At 38.6% G+C, this 15,774-nt stretch overlaps 1 non-coding gene across 1 annotated transcript; it reads left to right on the top strand.

Annotated features, from left to right (window-relative positions):
* The first annotated feature begins 449 nt into the window (after positions 1 to 449).
* LOC142165645 (small nucleolar RNA snoR31) lies at positions 450 to 533 on the top strand. Its single transcript, XR_012696299.1, has one exon. It is a non-coding gene; the product is annotated as a small nucleolar RNA snoR31 (small nucleolar RNA).
* The last annotated feature ends 15,241 nt before the right edge of the window (positions 534 to 15,774 follow it).

The raw sequence follows: 15,774 nt of genomic DNA, 5'->3' as shown, positions 1-15,774 counted from the left end.
ATAGCGTAGAAGTTTCTGATTACTACTCTTGAAATAGAGGAGTTACTCTTGTTTCATACATGCCAATCCTATATATTCTTGGGCTAAGTTTTCGGCAAAATTAGAGTGACATCTCTATTTGAATGGACTGAATATTTACCTCGGTGAAATTTTAAAGGAATTCATCTGCTGCTCAATAATATAAAAAAGCCAACTTATGATTGATTAAGGAAAAAAAACAATTTTGTATATGATTATGATTTTTGAAAGATGCTCTTGCTATTTAACTGTCTTGTAAGTATAAAAAGTTGAAAAGGAAACAAAACAAGTTTGTATATGATGTGCTGAATCTATAGTTCAATGCTAATTTTTGTTTCCAATTTTTAAATGTAGTATATATTTATCCATAGACACCAGCAATCTTCTGGTGGTGTTAGTGCTGGATTTTTAAGGGTGTTAGACTCTAACTATTGGTGATGAAGCAATAATTTTTATTCCAACACTTGGACTGATGTTTATTCAAGTGATGATACTTATATTGCAGCTGAATCACATACTGCGTACTAATTGTAGTTTTTATGACTACATGGAATGCTTTGCGGTCCATTACAACTTGATGTCTTTATTCTGATTCCTTTTCTTTTCTTGTTGCAGTGATTCATACATGGCTGAAAATATACAAAGTGATAAGGTGATGATGGGTGAAAGTTGGTGTAATGACTCGGCCAGTTGTTTTGAATAATACAATTTCGTTTCCCCTATTTACTGCTAAATTCATGCCTTACAGTTGTAATGTGACTTGTCGGGGTAATTGGTTAGGGTCCGGTGAGGTTTTTGAAATGAATTGAGACACTTAGTCTCCAAGAAGAAAGCTTAAGTTGAATAATTTGACCGGAAGGTGAAAATTTTGCAAGCGACCCCGAAATGGATTTTTGATGATTCCAATAGCTCAGTATGGTGATTTCGGACTTAGTAGTGTGTCCGGATATTTATTTTGAGGTCCGTAGCTAAATTAGGCTTGAAATGACGAAAATGAGAAATTCAAGTTTGGAAGTTTGATCAGGGAGTTGACTTTTTGATATCGGGGTCGAAATCCAGTTCTGAAAATTTTCATAGCTCCGTTATGTCATTTATGACTTGTGTGCAAAATTTGATATCAATCGGACTTGATTTGATAGGTTTCAGCATTGAATATAGAAGTTGGAAGTTCTTAGTTTCATTAAGCTTGAATTGAGGTGTGATTCGCGGTTTTAGCATTTTTTGATGTGATTTGAAGTTTTGACCAAGTCTTATCATATTTTAGGACTTATTGGTATATTTAGTTGGGGTCCCGGGGGACTCGAGTGTGTTTCGGGTGTGTTTCGGATCATTTTGGGCTACTTTGGATGCTGATTTTCAGATATCTGGTGTTCGCGAAGAAGAATTTGGCCTTAGGAAGTTTGTTCTTTGCGTTCGCGAAGAAGGAAATCTTGGTTGCGTAGGCCTGACTTCGGAGACTCATATCTCACAATCTATAAGGAATTTAGAGATGTCTCAAACACAAAAGTTGTAGCCCGTTGTGTCTAGTTTGTAGAAATGAAATTAATTAGCATTTCGATTTGTGTATAAAAAGTTATGGCAGTTACACTACAGGCTGTCCGGGGAGATTTGAAAATCTCTGCTGCATAGGGCTGACTTTGGAAGCTTATATCTCGCAATATATAATGAATCAGGAAATGAGTAACCTATAAATTTATAGCCCTTGGTGTCTAGTTTTTACAACATCAAACCATTTGTCATTTGCAGTTGTGCACAAAAGGTTATGACAATTCTACTAAAGGTTGTCTGAAATGAGTTTGGAAATCGCTGATGAGGAATTTCCTCATCGCGAACGCGAGAGAAGGGTCGCGAACGCGAAGAACAAACCTCTAGGCAGCAACATAAAGTCCAAATTCGTCCCATTCTTCCCTTTTTGGACCAAGGAAGCTCGGGTGGAGCGATTTTTCGAGGGATTTTCAGAGAAAACAACAGGGTAAGTGTTCTTAACACAATTTTTGATAGATTACTCGAATCCATCGTTGTTTTTAACGTTTGATTGGTGATTTTAAGTTGGAAAATTTTGAAAACCCTCTTGGATAGATTTGAGGATTTGAGGGTCGAAATATTATCGGAATTTAGTAATTTTGATATGGCTAGACTCATGGTTGAATGTGTTGTTAGATTTTGTGAGTTTCGTCGGATTTTGAGACGTGGTCCCCACGGGTGATTTTGAGTTAAATTTCGGATTTTGTTGGAAAATTAGTATTTTCTTATGGAATTAGTTCCTATAATTAGTATTGACTGAAGTGAATTAACTATGGCTAGATTTGGGTCGATTGGAGGTCGATTCAAGGGGCAAAGGCATTTCGGAGTAGGATTTTGCTCGAATTGAGGTAAGTAATGATTGTAAATACTGTCCTGAGGGTTTGAAACCCCAAATTTCACATTGTTGTGCTACTTTGAGGTGACGCACACGCTAGATGACGAGCGTGGAGTCGTGCACCATTGGGGATTGTAACATGGTTCGTCCCGTACGACTGTTAAGTCGCATAATTGATTGAAATCTTATGATATTCCATATTTTAGAGATTGAAATTATATTTTGGGTTGTATGCCATGTTTGGGGCCTTGCGCTGACCTGCAGAGACCCTTAGGGGCATTTTCACTATTTTACCTTACTCTATTTGTTTTGAAAGCATATCCTCATTCAGGGTTTACCGGTTTATTGTCTAAATCTAGTTTTATCACTTTGTTTCTTAAAATGTGAAAACTATTTGGGCCGAGTTCCCAGTTTTACCGAAGGTCCGAGTGATTGTGAGGTTGATGATTGAGATAGACGGAGGGTCTGATTGTGAGGTTGATGACTGAGATAGACCGAGGGTCTGATTGTGAGGTTAATGACTGAGAGAGGCCGATGGCCTGATTGTGAGGATTATATATTTACGGATCAGACTACACGCCGCAACAACTTATATATATATATATGTATATGGATCGGGCTGCACGCTGCAGCGATATGTTGGATCGGACTGCACACCGCAACGATATAGTGCTTGGGCTGTAGGAGCCCCTCCAGAGTTTGCTCACCCCCAGTGAGCGTTGTCGACGAGATATATGGATCGGGCTGCACGCCGCAACGATATGTAGATCGGGCTGCGGGTCGCAGCAGTTTACTATATGGTACCTATTGAGTGTGAGTGTTGAGTGTAAGCGCTGATTGGTAAGAGTTCAGTCATGAGTGACTGAGAGGCTTGCCCGAGGGGCTATATATATACATGTACATGAGTGATGCTTTGCCTGAGGGGCCTGGTTATGGGCTTAGTGTTTTTCACTCCTCCTTAAAGTGAGTTTCTATCGAATATGTTGATTTAATTATTGCTTTCACTCATCTTTATACCGGGCCTCTATTGAAAAGGTTGAGCAAATGCTTTAAGCAACTTTCATTTAAACTGAAGTTTTTAAGTTATGAAATGGTTATGAATTTCTATTTTGCCGAGGGGCTGTATACAAACTATGCTTTGGCCGAGGGGCCGATTATGATTTTCATCACTTTCACTATGTATATATTTTATTAAAACTATATTGAACAGGTTAGAAAGATAATTTTAAAGGATTTTACTGAAGTTGGGAGTTTAACGAAATGATTTGAACGGTATCTTGATTTGGGAACATGTTGTAATCACTGTGGTGTTATGACGTGGCTGACGTGTTTTCTTGTTGCTCAGTCTTTATTTACTCTTATTACTTACTGGGTTGGAGTACTCACATTACTCCCTGCACCTCGTGAAGATTAAGGTATTTCAAAACCCGATAGCGGGTGTGGATTGCCTAGAGGTAGGGTCATCAGAGTTAGCAAGGTGGCTGCACGATGTTTGCAACATTACTTTCCTTCCTCTCATTTTCATTACTGTATTTAGTACATTTTTTGACTCTTGTTGTATTCAGACCTTGGTAGATGCTCATGACTAGTGATACCCCGATATCGGGCTTGTGTAATTATCCTGCACTTTTCTTTTGAGTTTCATTATGAGATTATTGGTTTATAAATAGTATAAAAACAACTTTTATTGGAAAATGGTTGATTCGGGAGTTGTGTCGGCTGACCTAGTTTCACGATAAGCGCCATCATGCGTCGAGTCAGTTTTTGGGTCATGACAAGTTGGTGAGCCTAGGTTACATAGATCTCATGAGTCATGAGCAGGTTTAGTAGAGTCTCGCAGATCGATACGGAGACATCTATACTTATCCTCAGGAGGCTGCAGAACCTTTAGGAAAAACTTCACATTCTTGACTTCTTATCATGCGTCCTTGATTCAGCTTGAAAATTAACTCTTTGATTTCCTTCCACGCATTCGTATGCGTGCATGAGCGCTCAGTATCAGATATGCATCGATGGCTTGTGATTCTCTGATCGAGGGGCGAGATGTGATCTCTGTGTGTTGATGTTGGGACAGTCTAAAAGACTTGGGGCCGGATTTTTGCCTATACCTTGAGCCCGGATTTTTGCCTATACCTTGAGCCCTGAGCTGTTGATTTAGTGAGCGCGTGTTTCTGAATCTATATCTTCTGTTGCATCCCTGTTAAAGGAAGTAATGACTGGATAGCTGCATGGTGAGGGTGAAGTGACTGTGAGATGTGTTCATATGAATCGAATGAGACAAGAAGGGTCTACTTTGGGGCAGCAAGAAATATTAGGTACTTGATTTTCATCTCCATTTGAGGTATAGCCATGAGTTATGGGCTTGTGAAGAATCTTTTCATGTTTCCTAGATGGAAGTGAGGTAAATCTCATATTGCGGTATGAGTTCAGACTTAGGGAGATCAAGCGACTGTGTAATATCTATGACGGTGGAAGGTATACAGAAATGTTAGTTTGAGGTAAAAAAGGTGGGTTATCTCCTGCGGAGTATTCTGAGGTTATGTGATCCTTATATTATCTGTTAGAAGATCTCATTTACAAGTGAACAATATGTGTTAAAATTTAAATTTGGGTCACTTAAGAGAGTGGGCTTGACTGTTACGAGGGTGAAAGCGAGATTTGCAGAAGGTTTAAAGTACTAGACAGTCTGTGTTTCACGATCCATGAAGTATGGAGTTTAATCTTACTTTGGTACTATGGCAGCAATAAAGTATATGTGTATGCGTTATTGTGTGTGTTTGATCTATTGCTTCGAGCCAAGTGGGGGAGTATGATATTTATTAGTTGCATGCATGGGTATGTTCTATATTGGTACCAGTTTAGGCGTACGGGAGAATCAGTTATGGCCTATAGAGTTTGAGATCGAAGATGGCTCGAGTAAAGGAAAATTCTCGACAAAGGTTATAATATGCTTCATAGATGTATGAGAATCACGGAATATCTTGAGTTGTTGTTGGTAAAGGTGCTCGATGCATAGAGTAGGAAGCTACTTGGTTGTTTTAGTATAAGGTTACACTCTACGGTATCGAAGTGCTTTTGAAGCACAGGTTTTTCAGTTCGTTTGATCAGGCTAATTGCAGTTTGAGTAGAGTGAATGACTTTCGAGAATGCTTCTAATGTGTTCAAGATTTTACATGTGATAATTGAATATTTTCAAGTTGTATATGTGGCTAGAAATTGAGTTTCCATTGGAGGATGTCAAGACTTGTGTCATTTCTATATTAATTATAGGGGTCTATATATCAGTATCAGGAAGGTCAAGGTAATGGCTTGGGATTTGCAGGAAGTCTCTTCAGGGTAGGTATTTTGAACATGGTGCTTTTGGGAATATTTAATAAAGTATTCAGCGACTTATGAGCCTTAGACGATGTGGTATTATGCTCGAGTCTCGTGTGGCGAGTCCGGGTCGAGGATTGTGATGTAATAGTAGAAATAAGTATCAAGTTGAAGGTAAATTCAGAGGGACTTGTATAGATGGGATAGCTTGGTAGTAGGTCGGCTCGGTAGGGGAAAGGATATGATGAGTTCTTTGGGTACTTATGAGGTAATGCATTTCTATAGGTGTTTCATGGGAATTTTCTTGGGTTTAGTGACCTGCGTAGCTCGGTTGAGTTAGAAGGATTCGATCCTGATGATTTAGTATTGTGCAAATGGAATTCGGAGAGCTCTAGATGGTTTCCACCACAGTTAGAGAGGTATATTTTTCCTATTGGCGTGAGGAGCATGGGATGTATAGTGATTTTCTTCTAGATGGGATCAATGAGAAGTTCTTTGCTAGTGGTGTACATAGTTGCTTGTGGCTCGGAAGGGATATGAAGTTTTCGTGGTTATCCTAGGATGGTACGGTTTATGCGATATGTTGTGTAGGATTGAGATTTGCATCTGTAAGGTCACAGTTCAGATTTGAAAGGAAGGTCACAAATTCTTAGATAGCATGGGCAGCTTCAGGTGACTAGATAAATGATCATTGATTGGTGTGGCTTGATGAGGGTATACATTTTAGATATGCGATGTGTTTGAGTTATGGATGCTTTACTGGTATTGCAGCACTATCTTTTCTGATTGTCTGATGATATTCCAGTTTGCTTGGTGGCTCAGAAGAATTATAGCTATACCTCTCATGGGATGATTGAGTACTAGAGGTGTGTTATATATGCGAGCGGCAAAATTGGGGTCAGATATGGTAATTCGTGTGCTTTATGAACTTGGAGACTGATAGTTCTCATAAATAGGTTAGCTCGCGGCTATGGACGACAAAGATGTGGGTTAGTTAGTCAGATGGTAGTATGTGCTATGATTCAGTCATTGTGAACCTTCGGAGGGTTATTTATCTGTTGTGGATGACCAGAGTTGATGTGTGGTGCGTAGGTGGGCCCAACAGGGGTGTGTGTTCTGCACCGGGTTGGAATTATTGACTCCGAACTGTTATTGTTGAGAGATGTGTCGTTCGATTGTTGTTGAGCTTATCTCTGTTCTAGAACGATCTATAAGTTACTCTTCTGTGTTACAAAGAGTTGTGATTTGATGGTTATATGCGCATATGGTGCGATTCAATTTGATCTTTATAGTGGAATTTGAGCGAAACGGGTAATTGGGCGTTGCATGATTTGTTGCGCATTGGGTATGTTTTCTCGGACTGATATGTCATTGTGTCATTTGCTTCTCCATGGTTATGGTGATTCACTTTTGGGTGCTAGGCACCAAATTGCACGTGGTTGCTGATTTTGAGCATAGTGACTTGAGGCGATTCATGTGGATCAATGTTTGAATAGGATCACGCATTGCAGCAAGGTTATGTGGGGGTATGATCTTTCTGGTTAGATTCATGTGATCTGTTTCTATGATGTGTGACGAGCTCTCAACATTGTGTTGTGGTGGTACTGTCGAGTTTGTGGTACAACTCTCTCATTTGAGTCATTCTCATGATTTGAGTATGTACGGGTTGTTGCTTATTGGTGCGCGGATTGCATGAGTTGTGGTTTTAGATGGTGCTGATGTGTCATGTGACCAGTGTAGTTGTGTTGGATTAGATGAGATCGTTGGGGATCTAGAATGGATGCAAACAGATTCGGTTTTAGCATGTTGGAAGAATAATATCGAGGTTCGACTTAAAAATTTACTATGATTCTTGCCAAAGGAGAGGGATCTTCTTGAATGGTTGATCTGGGAAATGATTACGAATCTGCGTGTTTCATTTATCATTGGTAGTATATGGAAGTGTTGGAGTAAGACTTTAATTGATAAGAGGTATTATCAGTATTCGGTCGTTTTGGGCAATTGCTGTGATTAGAAGTTATCGCTACAAGTGTTTGAGTTATGTGGTATATCATGTGATTACATCTTGGGTTACGAATATGGGTTGATACAGCTTGTTCATACTTATTCAGAGTATAGATGTGAGGTTCTGATCTTATAAATGATTTCGGAAGTGGAAACTTGGTTCTAAGGTTAATGGGCTGAGCTAGATTATGAAATTTCAGTTATGTTGTGCTGCTGGATCTATTTGAGATAGGGTGACGTGGGATCACCCTCGGGTATGTGCATGCTAAGGTTATGCAGCGATTTGATGGTTTTCATCACAACTCTGGGCACGTTCGAGGACGAACACAAGTTTAAAAGGGGGAGAATGTAACGACCCGGCCGGTCGTCTTGAATAATACAATCTCGTTTTCCCCATTTACTGCTAAATTCATGCTTTACAGTTGTAATGTGACTTGTCGGGGTAATTGGCTAGGGTCCGATGAGGTTTTTGAAATGAATTGAGACACTTCATCTCCAAGAAGAAAGCTTAAGTTGAATAATTTGACCGGAAGGTGAAATATGTGTAAACAACCCCGAAATGGACTTTTGATGATTCCAATAACTCCATATGGTAATTTTGGGCTTTGGAGTGTGTCCTAATATTTATTTCAAGGTCCGTAGCTAAATTAGGCTTGAAATGACGAAAATGAGAAATTTAAGTTTGGAAGTTTGACCGGGGAGTTGACTTTTTGATATCGGGGTCGGAATCCAGTTTTGAAAATTTTCCTACCTCCGTTATGTCATTTATGATTTTCATGCAAAATTTGATGTTAATCGGACTTGATTTGATATGTTTCGGCATCGAATATAGAAGTTGGAAGTTCTTAGTTTCATTAAGCTTGAATTAGGGTGTGATTCGCGGTTTTAGCGTTGTTTGATGTTATTTGAAGTTTTGACCAAGTCCGTATCATGTCTTAGGACTTATTGGAATATTTCGTTGGGGTCCCGGAGGACTCGAGTGTGTTTCGGATCATTTTGGGCTACTTTGGATGCTAATTTTCTGATATCTAGTGTTGTTCTTTGCATTCGTGTGGAGCCTCTCGTGTTCACGAAGAAAGAAATCTCTGTTGCACAGGTCTGACTTCGAAGACTCATATATCACAATCTATAAGAAATTTGGAGCTGATTTAAACACAAAAGTTGTAGCCGTTTGTGTCTAGTGTTTAGAAATGAAATTAATTAGCATTTCTATTTGTGTACAAAAGGTTATGGTAGTTACACCACAGGCTATCCGGGGTGAGTTTGAAAATCTCTGCTGCACAGGGCTGACTTTGGAAGCTTATATCTCGCAATATAATTACTCAGGAAATGCGTAACCTATAAAATTATAGTCCTTGGTGTCTAGTTTTCAGAACATCAAACCATTTATCATTTGGAGTTGTGCGCAAAGAGTTATGACAATTATACTAAAGGCTGTGTGGAATGAGTTTGGAAATCGCTGATGAGGAATTTGCTCATCGCGAACACGAGAGAAGGGTCGCAAACGCGAAGAACAAACCCCTGGGCAGCAGAATAAAGTACAAATTCGTCCTTTCTTCCATTTTTGGACCAAGGAAGCTCGGGTGGAGCGATTTTTCGATGGATTTTCAGAGAAAACAGCGGGGTAAGTGTTCTTAACACAATTTTTGATAGATTACTCGAATCCATCGTTGTTTTTAACATTTGATTGGTGATTTTATGTTGGAAAATTTTGAAAACCCTCTTGGATAGATTTGAGGATTTTGAGGGTCAAAAGGTTATCAGAATTTAGTAATTTTGGTATGGCTAGACTCGTGGTTGAATAGGTTGTTGAATTTTGTGAGTTTCGTCGAATTTCAAGACGTGGGCCCCACAGATGATTTTGAGTTAAATTTCGGATTTTGTTGGAAAATTAGTATTTTCTTATGGAATTAGTTCCTATAATTAGTATTGACTGATTGATTTAACTGTGGCTAGATTCGGGTCGATTGGAGGTCGATTCAAGGGGCAAAGGCATTTTGGAGTAGGATTTTGCTCGAAGTAATGATTGTAAATACTGTCCTAAGGGTTTGAAACCCCGGATTTTACATTGATGTTCTACTTTCAGGTGACGCACACGCTAGATGACGAGTGTGGAGTCGTGCACTGTTGGGGATTGTGACTTGGTCCGTCCCGTACGACTGTTAAGTCGCGTAATTGATTTGAAATCTTATGATATTCCATATTTTAGAGATTGATATTATATTATATTATATTTTGGGTTGTATGCCATGTTTGGGGACTTGTGCCGACCTGCTGAGACCCTTAGGGGCATTTTCACTATTTTTCCTTACTCTATTTGTTTTGAAAGCATATCCTCATTCAGGGTTTACCTGTTTATTGTCTAAATCTAGTTTTATCACTTTGTTTCTTAAAATGTGAAAACTATTTGGGCCGAGTTCCTCGTTTTACCGAAGGTCCGAGTGATTGTGAGGTTGATGACTGAGATAGACCGATGGTCTGATTGTGAGGTTAATGACTGAGAGAGGCCGAGGGCCTGATTGTGAGGATTATATATTTATGGATCGGGCTGCACGCTGCAGCAATATATATATGGATCGGTATGTATGCCACAACGATATGTTGGATAGGGCTGCACGCCGCAGCGATATAGTGCACGCTGCAGCGATATGTTGGATTGGACTGCACAATATGGCTTGATATTGCGCTTGGCCGTAAGGGGCCCCTCCCGGAGTTTGCACACCCCTAGTGAGCGTCGTCGACGAGATATATGGATCGGGCTGCACGCCGCAGCGATATATGGATCGGGCTACGCGCCGCAGCGGTTACTATATGGTACCTATTGAGTGTGAGTGTTGAGTGTGAGCGCTGATTGGTAAGAATTCAGTCATGAGTGACTGAGAGGCTTGCCCGAGGGGATATATTTACATGTACATGAGTGATGCTTTACTGAGGGGCCTGGTTATAAGCTTAGTGTTTTTCACTCATCCTTAAAGTGAGTTTCTATCGAATATGTTGATTTAATTATTGCATTCACTCATCTTTATACCGGGCCTCTATTGAAAAGGTTGAGCAAATGTTTTAAGCAACTTTCATTTAAACTGAAGTTTTTAAGTTATGAAATGGTTATGAATTTCTATTTTGCCGAGGGGATGTATACAAACTATGCTTTGGTCGAGGGGCCGATTATGATTTTCATCACTTTCACTATGTATATATTTTATTAAATCTATATTGAAAAGGTTAGAAAGATAATTGTAAAGGATTTTACTGAAGTTGGGAGTTTAACGAAATGATTTAAGTGGTATCCTGATTTGGGAACATATTGTAATCACTATGGTATTATGACGTGGCTGACGTGTGTTTCCTACTACTCAGTCTTTATTTACTCTTATTACTTACTGGGTTGGAGTACTCACATTACTCCCTGCACCTCGTGTGCAGATTCAGGTATTTTAGAACCCGGTAGCGGGTGCGGATTGCCTAGAGTCAAAGTCATCAGAGTTAACAAGGTGGCTGCACGACGTTCGCAGCACTACTTTCCTTCCTCTCATTTTCATTACTGTATTTAGTACATTTTTTTTGACTCTTGTTGTATTCAGACTTTTATAGATGCTCATGACTAGTGACACCCCGATGTCGGGCTAGTGTAATTATTTCGTACTTTTCTTTTGAGTTTCATTATGAGATTATTGGTTTATAAATAGTATAAAAACAACTTTTATTGGAAAATGGTTAATTCGGGAGTTGTGTCGGCTGGCCTAGTTTCAGGATAGGCGCCATCACGATCGGGTCGGTTTTTAGGTCATGACAGTGGGGCTTCTAATTCAAATGCAATAAGTCAAGCTCAAACAACAGAGTCAAATATAACCAATAAGGAGAAAAAAGTTTGTTGTGTGGGATCATTTTACAGAAATTATTACTTCTAAAGGACAAAAGCAAAATGTGACTATTGCTTTATTGAGTATGTATTTAAGATCAAAGATGGTACGTCGACACTTCTTTCTCATATGCTTAAGTGTCCAAAACGCCCTGCTATTATTGATAAAAAATAATCAAATTTAGGCTTTCAATCTGCTCCGGGGGGTAGTAAGGGTGACGTAGCCGTTGTTACTTGGAAATTTGATCAAGAAGAATGTAGGAAGGCATTATGTCGTATGGTAATAGTTGATGAGCTTCCTTTTAGCTTTTTGAGAAAGAAGGTTTTAGAGACTATGAAAGTGATGCAACCTTATTTTAGGATCCCTTCCCGTAGCACTGTAACTAGGGATTGTTTTGATCTTTTTAATGAAGAAAAGCAAAAGTTGAAGAGGTTTTTTATAGAAACAAAACAAAGAGTATGTATTACCACTGATACTTGGACTTCTATACAAAGAGTCAATTACATGTGTATCACTGCCCATTGGATTGATAGTGAATGGAATATGCATAAGAGAATAATTAATTTTTGTCCTATTGTTAGTCATAAAGGAGAAGAATGGTAAATGGTATTGGTAGGTGCTTACATAAGTGGGGGATCAATAAGATCTTCACGGTCACAGTTGATAATGCAAGCTCAAATAATGTGATAGTAAAAGAATTGTCTAAGCAATTAACAAAAAATGGAACTAATTTGATGAATGTTACTCACCTTCACGTGAGATGTATGGGTCACATCATGAATCTTGTGGTCCAGGATGGTTTATAAGAATCTTCAATGTCTATAGAACGTGTTAGACATGTAGTGAGATATGTTAGGCAGTCTCCTGCGAGGTTGAAGAGGTTTCAAGAATGTTTTGATGTTGAACAACTCAATTCTAAAAAAACTTTATGCTTAGATGTTCCAACTAGATGGAATTCCACCTACTTGATGTTGCGCAGAGCTGTTGAATTTGAAAGTGCATTTTCACATTATGCTTCTAGTGAAATTGGCTTGAGACATTATCTTGAGCATTCTTATATTGATGTTGGAATTCCTACAGGTGAACTTTTGAGTAGTGATTAGGAGAATGCAAAAAGAATTACAAAGTTTCTTAAAATCTTCTATCTTCTTGCTTTGAAGATATCCGGATCACGTTATGTTACATCGAATATTCATTTTCTTGAAATTTGCGCAATTGCTGTCTATTTGAAGCAATTGATAGCAAATGAAGATATAGTTTTAGGTGAAATGGCAAAGAATATGAAAGAAAAGTTTGATAAGTATTGGGGTGATCTAGGGAAAATGAACATGATAATTTTTATCTCTAGTGTCTTCACGATTGGCTTCGAAATGAAAAATTAAAACAACCCATTAGTGTTGAGGAAGACCTTGATAAAATCGAGCAGCTTGAACAAGGTAATAATATTGTTTCTATATTTGTTGTATATAAGTGTTGTTGATATGCTTATATTTATCGCATGACTCATTATTTTAATTTTTTTTCTTCAGATTTAGCCAGCAATAGAAAAGACCCTTCCGTAATTGACGTGTAATGTTAATATATTTGGTAAGATCATTCATCAACAGCTCTACCTATTCCCTGTTTTATTTGGAATTAGGAAGCCAAGTTGGCTTACGTATAGTACCGTATATGTTCTTCATTCTATATGCAATTGTTCTTATGAATAATAGTCACATTTTGTTATTAAACTTAAATTGATGGGAGAAAATTTATGATTACAAGATTTATAGTTTCTCATTGTAATATTAGTTGCACAGCTAAGACAACTCAACACCAATGAATCATGGCCAAGTACTTTATACTTTTTAGGTTGTAATTACATATGTTCAGCCACTACAACTATTTGGAACTCACAAACCATTCTGATCAAAGATCAGAATTTCTTGGAATGTGTTCTTGAATTCTCAAAAGGTATCTAATTTTAGTTGGAGATGTTAATTTGCCCATGTAAAAATTATTGAAATGTTAATTTTTATATATGAAGTAGAGATGGAATTGGAGATCAGCTTTGGTCTTGTTGAGTAGCAGTTGGAGAGCAGGAGAAGAAATAGCAATTTGGTCTTGTTGAGCAGCAACTTTTTCATTCTACAAGTCGCAGTAACTTGTTTTTTCATTCTACAAGCTTTTTCATCACAAGCACCCTATTACTTAATGGCATCAGTCAGTTAGCTAAATGACTGTTGAACTTGTTTAATTCTTTCTGGTTTTGGTGGCAAGAAGGCAGACTAGCTCCTTTGTCTCGCATGATTTACATTTTCGGCATATTAACTGATGCATTTTGGATTCTATCCCTCCTATTTTAAAACTAAATTTTCTATTTCAGATGCTTTAAGATAATGAATTGCTGGAATCATTCTACAGCTTCTCAAGTTAAATGTTTTTCTTGCTTTTGTTGTATACAGTTCATGTTTCATAAAATGATGAAACATGGGAATGTTCTCAGTTTCAACCTTTTAGAAGTAAGTTGCTTTGAAGTGAACCAAAAGATAAAAACCTAAAATGATGTAATGGTGAACTTTAAATATGTGGGATAATCACTGGATAAACATTTGAATGACTTTAGTACATAGTTGAGGATAATCACTGGATAAACATTGAATGGCAGAATGTTGCTGGATCATTACTTCTTTTTAACAGACATGTATGTTTGGTGTAATTTCGATTTGTGAATATGTATGCTAGGTCGATAAATCACCCAATAATTGTTCGATAAGAGCTAAATCGATATCAATTTGCCCGATATCTTATCGGGTGACAAACAGATTAAAACATTTAAAAATCGATAACCGATAAGCCAAACCATTAAGAGTAATAACCGCCTAATCCGCCCGATAAGCAGCCCTACCAACTACCACACTGCCCGCTCATCTGGCTAGAGTTGTAGGGCAAGTGGGTAGGGATCGCCCTAGAGGTGGAAGCCAGTCAAGTGGCACTCCGGCTAGATTCTATGCTTTCCCAGCCAGGCAAGAGGCAGTCGCCTTCAATGCAGTGATCACATGTACTTTTTCTATTTGCGGTAGGGATTTTTCGGTATTATTTGATCCAGGATCTACTTATTCCTATGTTTCATCTCTATATTATCCTTACCTATGTGTATCTCACGAGTCCTTGGGTGTTCTTATATATGTTTCCATGCCATTGAGTGATTCGATTATTGTAGATCGGGTCTATCGGTCCTGTGTAGTGACTTTTTTGTGGTAATGAGACTAGAGCAGATCTTCTATTGCTCGATATGGTTGATTTCAAAGTTATCCTAGGCATGGACTGGTTGTCTCCATACTATGCCATTATTAATTGCCATGCCAAGACTATTACCTTAGAGATGCTTGAGTTTCATAGATTAGAGCGGAGGGGTTCGTCCATCGGTACTTCCAGTCGGGTTATCTCTTTCTTGAAGTTCCGTTATATGGTCGAGAAGGGTTATTTGGCATGATTTTTACAATGTATTTCCTGCTGATCTACCAAGTATGCTTCAGATTCGTATCTTGAGATCTGGGTATCATCAGCTGAAGATTGTGCTTCAGATGTTCCGTAGACGACATTCCGGGCCAGATATGGGCATTATAAGTTTTTAGTGATGTCCTTTGATTGGACTAACACATCGGTGGCGTTTATGGATTTGATTAATCGGGTGTTACAGGTCGTATCTTGACTCATTTTTTATTGTCTTCATTGATGATATATTGATCTACTAGCGTAGTATGGAGGCGCACGAGCAGCATTTGAGGTTAGTGCTTCAGATCTTGCGGGAACATAAGCTTTATGCTAAGTTCTCCAAGTGCGAGTTCTATTTAGATTTCTTGGCTTTCTTGGGGCATGTTGTATCAGGTAAGGGTATTAAGGTGGATTCCAGGAAGATCGAGGCAGTCAAGAGTTGGCCTCGTCCTACCACAACGAACAAGATTAGGAGTTTCTTAGGGTTGGCAAGTTATTATCGTTAGTTTTTGGAAGGCTTCTACTATATTGCAACACCATTGACTTGATTGACCTGAAGGGTGCTACGTTCAGATGGTCCGATGATTGTGAGGCAAGCTTTTAGAAGCTCAAGATCACTTTGACTACACCATTGACTTGGGTTATGTATTGATACAGTAGGGGCAAGTTATTGCATATACTTCACATCAGCTAAAGCCCCATGAGAAGAATTACGTCGTACATGATTTGGAGTTGGTCACA

Source organism: Nicotiana tabacum, chromosome 10 (assembly GCF_000715075.1).
Source record: "Nicotiana tabacum cultivar K326 chromosome 10, ASM71507v2, whole genome shotgun sequence".
Classification (NCBI taxonomy): Eukaryota; Viridiplantae; Streptophyta; class Magnoliopsida; order Solanales; family Solanaceae; genus Nicotiana; species Nicotiana tabacum.
This window is presented reverse-complemented; position numbering and strand designations above follow the sequence as displayed.